General features: G+C 40.9%; 1 pseudogene; it reads left to right on the top strand.

Moving 5' to 3' along the window:
- LOC103069085 (ferritin heavy chain-like) overlaps positions 1 to 4,373 on the top strand; it is a 4,743-nt pseudogene extending 370 nt beyond the window's left edge.
- Positions 4,374 to 5,904: the final 1,531 nt, after the last annotated feature.

The following is a 5,904-nucleotide window of genomic DNA, read 5'->3' as shown; positions in this document are numbered from 1 at the left end:
GGAAAGAGAGGAAGAGAGCAAGTTCATCCCAGAGTGACTGTGGGCATATCCAAAACTGTCACGCCTTAAGGAGCAATATGAGAAGTTTAACGCTGTGTATACGTGTGTTTGTGTGTGTGTGTATGCACGTGAGTTGGCAGGGAGACTAGACTTCACTAAAATAATCCAGCCAATCACGAAACAAATTGAGTGGGGAGGCACTTGCTAGACTAGTGTTGCTGCTAGCAATCTGGGCCAGCACAGTGGCTGAACTTAATGTCCCTTCCAAATGTGGAAAAGTTTGGACGAAAATAAATGACAAATGAGAGAAGGAGAAATAATAGCTAAGAGTAAAGGAGTGTATAAGTGGGTTATGCAATGAGAGAAATCCAACCTCAAGAGAGGCTCAGAGAAAGGGAATAATATTATTTCTTAGCATAATTATACCAGATGTCCAGACGGGCAAAGCTATGTTTGCCAAGACCACCCCTGCTTTTGATACTGACAACATCAGATGGCAGCCTGCAAACCTGAGTCTGGGAGACGTTCTGGTCATAGGATATATTTGATGAGCAGGATCAATGTTACTGACTAAATCAAGCCCTAATAATGTTCCAGTATCTGTGACTATTTTTCAGGCTCCATCTATCAATACTATAAAAGATATCATTTGGGAAGGGATTTCTGAGAACTGCTTCCTACTGGAATTTCAGACCCTGTGGTGGAGGGCTCCCAGCAGACTGATTACCGTGTAGCTATAAACCTTGATGAACAAATGCTTAGAAAGGTCCCTGGTTATAATAGACAGAATACAATGGCAGCCTGCCCAACATGCCACAATGTGGTGTGCTATGCACAAACACAATCGTCCTGGTTTTTGTGGATGGAAAGCTATAAGAAGAATGGGGAAAAACAATGGGCTCCTACTGGGATTAAAGCAGTGGGCATCATGTGGTGGATCTGGGTCCCCTGGGGAACAGTCCCACTCAGACAGGAAGGCTGTGGGAGGACTTATGACCTACTCAAACTAAATTACAGCTGGCTTTGACCAACCAACCCTATTATGGGGTGCCCAATATTTTTGGGTACAAAATATGTATCCTAACTGCACCCAGGCTGTTAATAGGCAATAGCAACAACGTGCATGGTGGATTAAACAATGGCCCACAAGTCAGAAAAGGGGAGATAGATGCCAGTCTAGGTATTCTGGGACAAGCAGAGTTTGCTTTTAATGAGGAGCAGCATTCAAAGAAAGAAGATTTATTCACTAGAACAGGCATAGTAGAGGGAGTTCTCTTCCAGGCAGAAGGTAAAGGATAAGAAGCAGCTTGGAGAGATAAAGAAGCACCAGGAAACTGCATCAGGCTGACTCCACAAGTAATGCTTGGTAATGCTAGAACCCAGGGTTGGGAAAGGGCCTGCAGCCTGACCTGACAGGTCTTCTTGACTATTTTAATATGGATAGAGGCCGAAGTGGCCAGGAAACAATGGTTCTCTATCCTAGTCCCTGGGCCTCAAGGGGCCCTGTGGGACCTGTGGGAATCTTAAGGCCTGTGAGCTTATGGAAGTTCTCTGTGGGCACGGCACTTGTAACTTACACCAATGTATAATGACTGTGCTTGCCCCCAGAATAAGTTGAAATAAAACATATCCTGCAGTATAGTTAGCAGGGATAGGAACTATTCTAAATACTGCTCGTATCCTCCCCTTGGGAGGAAGATGGGCTCTGCTATATTTATACACAATGAAAACCAGTCTCAGTACAAGCCTACGAGATGGGGAGGGTGATTGACTTTTCCCTCCAATTAACTTGAATTAACCCAGATAATACTAAGCCATGGCCAGCTGTAATGATACCTGTCTTTTTATAATAATTTCTGCTATGTGGGCAAGGGTAGATCTTGTTGGGAGCACAAAGCATACATCTCTGTAATCCATACCGATTTGTTCTGTAAGGAAGCTGAATTGCACTGACCATATGGCAGTGTGGTATTGTTGGAAAGATGCAACTGCCTCATGTCAATGCGTCCTATAATACTGATATTCATGATCAAATGTATTGCGAGATTAAGTTAAAGCCTCCTCGGGATGTAATACCTAAGGAGGAACTAGATCTAGCTAACCATAAGCTGATTTCTGTGCTAAATAGTTCTGCACAAGTTTATCATAAGGTATAAATAGCAATAGATCAAGGGAAAAAAATAAACTAGTGCAAGAATATGAAATATGAAGATGTTTATAATGGCTTTATAGGATGAATTAGTTGAATTAATTAGTTGTTTCCTTAAATCTATCCCTACCCCACACTGGCTTCTTCAAATGTTAGGCATATTTGTATTGGTTCTGTTAAAAATAAACAACAGATCTGAAATGGAGTCACTTGTGTTAAGGCCCCACATCAGCAAACCAAGACTTAATACCTAACCTAATTGCAGTTACAACCTCCCGCAGAAGTGTAACCTTTAATGAGTCAACCTGGAATTACCTGGTTAGCGCTGAGGTATTCGGCCAACAGGCCCTTCCGTTCCTATTAGGAGAGTGGCCTTACCTAAAACAATGCATTCTTTGCTAATAATTTCCTTTTTCCTGCTCCCTCTCTGCCTTAAAATAACTGAAAACCTTTCCTTTTCTGCAGCTAGATGAAGCTCCTTCTGTTTGTTAGGTTGGATGGTGCCCATTTCATGAGTCACTTAATGAAGCCAACTGGATCTTCAAATTTCCTCGTTTGAATTTTTGTTATTTAACAGTAAGTACTATTGCCAGAACTGTTCTATAATGTAAATGTTACACCAAATGTAAGTGCTTTGATAGGTATGATCATTTTGCTGTAAGGGATCTGTGTTCAAAAACTAGGGGGTGGCCCGTGATATTGAGATATAATAAGAAATATATATTTTGGTGCTTGTCTGTGATTCCTGCCTCTCAGCTCTAAAAACTTGTATTTTCCGAAGTGATTAGAGCAGTAGGGGCATCTTTTGTTTGATTTGGTTTTTGTCTTTGATTCCTGCAATGGTTTTAGAGTGATAAAGGTAAAATGGTTGCATTTTGTTATTCATAACAAACCCTTTCAAACACACCTGAGTTTATGTGAGTGAGGAAATTTTTGGAAAGCCTCTGGATAACCTAAGGATGGGGGTGGGTTGCCAGGGGAACCAACTAGGGTAATTAGAGGGTTGAAAAGCAGGTTGGTGGACAAGAACACACCCATGTGTTAGGAGGGTGGCATACCACAAACTCCATGGGGACAGCAGCTCCTGAACTTGGAACCCTTTGGGACATTGCCCTACATGTTTCTCCATCTGGCTGTTCATTTGTATCCTTTAACATCCTTTGTAATAAATTGGTAATCTAGTAAGTAAACTGGTTTCCTGAGTTCGTGAGGTACTCTAGCAAATTAATCAAACCTGAGGAGGTTGTGGAACCCTCTGATTTATAGCCAGTCAGTCCTTCAGAAGTACAGGTAATATGCTGAACTTGGTAAGTAGTATCTAAAGTGAGGTGGGGAAGGAGGGGGGCAGTCTTGTGAGACTGTGTCCTTAACCTGTGGGATCTGATGTTGACTCTGGGTAGATACAAAACTGAATTAAATTGTAGGACACCCAGCTGGCGTTGCACAATTGCTTGCTGTGGGGAAAATTCCCAAATACGGCGACTAAAAGTGAAATAGTACTGAAAGTACACAAGTATTCAATGAGTAGTGAGTAAAGAAGACTTTTATATATACTTAAACAAAAAACAATTCACAGTCTTCGCTGGAGAGCCGCCTCGATTTCCTGCTTCAGCAGTGCTTGGAGGGAGCCCGCCTTCTCACTGCCTCAAGGTCCTTCACGTCCGCCCCAGCACCAGAGCCTCATCGCCTCAGCTGCCTCGCAGGTGCGCCAGAGCTGCCATTTGGACTCAGAGGCCGCCATCAACCGCCAGATCAACCTGGAGCTCTACACCACCTGTCCATGTCAGACTACTTTGACAGCGATGATGTCGCTTTGAAGAACTTTGCCAAATACTTTCTTCACCAGTCTCCTGAGGAGAGGGAACATGCTGAGAAACTGATGAAGCTGCAGAACCAGAGAGGTGGCAGCATCTTCCTTCAGGATATCAAGAAACCAGACTGTGAAGACTGGGAGAATGGGCTGAATGCAATGGAATGTGTGCTACACTTGGAAAAAAATGTAAATCAGTCACTACTGGAACTGCACAAAATGGCCACTGACAAAAATGACCCCCATTTGTGTGACTTTATTGAGACCCATTACCTGAGTGAGTAGGTGAAATCCTTTAAAGAATTGAGTAACCATGTAACCAACTTGTGAAAGATGGGGGCCCTCCCGAATCTGGCATGGCAGGGTTATCTCTTTGACAAGCACACCCTGGGAAACAGTGACAACGAGAGCTAAGCTTTAGGCTGGCTTCCTGTAGCCATGGGTGACTTCCCTGGTCACCAAGGCAGTACATGCATGTTTGAGTTTCCTTTACCTTTTCTATAAGTTGTACCAAAACATCTACCTAAGTTTTTTCGTTAGTACCATTCCTTCAAATAGAGTAATTTGGTACCCACCCACCCCCTTAAAAAAAAAAGAAAAAAAGCAAATAACAAAAATAGCTCTGGAAAGGGGCTGGGAGGACCAGTATTGCAGTATTGTGGTTGCTGCAATATATTAAGAAAAATGTCTATTTTTCAACAAAAAAGTTCGTGGTGTGCAAAAAACAGGAAATTGTGACCTATACATACAACTGAAACTGGCTGTGAGGGTAAGTGGATGAGATATTTAAGAGAAAAAGACTTCAAAGTAGCCATTATAAATATGCTCATGGAACTAAACGAAAGCATGATTAAAGATGTAAGGCAGATATGATGACAGTGTGGCATCAAATAGAATATCAATAATGAGATAAAAATTATAAAGAAAAGCCAAATGCAAATTCCTTTGAATTTGAAGTTGAAAGTGTTGATGGAAAAAAAAATGCACAACCTAAAAGTTGAGGATTATGTTTTATTTGGCAGACTTGCTGAAGACTCAGCTACAGGAGGCAACCTCTCAGATAGCTCTGGGGACTACACTGAAGAGGTAAGGGAGGAGCCAGGATATATAGGAGTTCAAACAAACAAACCTAGTAGTCAAACATCAAAAGATCACTGCTAATTAAAGAAAACCAGACATCTCAAGTTTTTGAATTTTGTGCTTTTCTGTGTATAGGAAGCTGTAAAAGTCTGGGTTCATTGAAATCATTCCTTTGATATGTACCTTAATTATATAGGACCAGTATCCTGTTTTTCTCCATCCTCAATCCCCTCAGCATGCACAGTGGGGCGGGGGGGTGGGCGGGGGGCAGCTGCAGCGTCCGATGGCCGCAACATCCTTTGTTTACTGATATGGCAGTCCATGTCCACTAAAATTACAGTAACTAAAATTTAAAAATTCGCTAGAGGGATTCAACAGTAGATTTGAATGGCAGAATATAAAGAATTAGCAAACTTGAAGACAGATTGATAACCTTCCTATAAGTACACTTTAGCTCTGTCCAAAATATTTTGATGTATTTTTATTTTTATTTAGTTTCAAATGTTTATTAATTTCTTCTGATTTCTTTGGTTATTTAGAAGCTTGTTGTTTAGTTTTTTGAGGCTTTTCTAAATATCTAATTATTATTGATTTCTGATTTAATTTCATTGTGCTTAGAGAAAATATTCTGTAAAATTTAAGATTTTAAATATTGAGACTTGTTTTATGTCCCAGCATAAGATCTGTCTTGGTTAATGCTCTATGTGCACGTGGAAAGAATGTGAATTCTGCGGTTTATTGGATATATTGTTCTGTAAAGGTCAGTTAGGTTAAAGTGGTTAATATTTTTAGATCTTCCACATCCTTCTAGATTTTTATCTAGTTATTAAAGAGGAAATTGATATTTCTACTTTGTAAATTTGTC

Source organism: Lipotes vexillifer, unplaced genomic scaffold, assembly GCF_000442215.2.
Source record: "Lipotes vexillifer unplaced genomic scaffold, Lipotes_vexillifer_v1.1 scaffold220, whole genome shotgun sequence".
NCBI lineage: Eukaryota > Metazoa > Chordata > Mammalia > Artiodactyla > Lipotidae > Lipotes > Lipotes vexillifer.
This window is presented reverse-complemented; position numbering and strand designations above follow the sequence as displayed.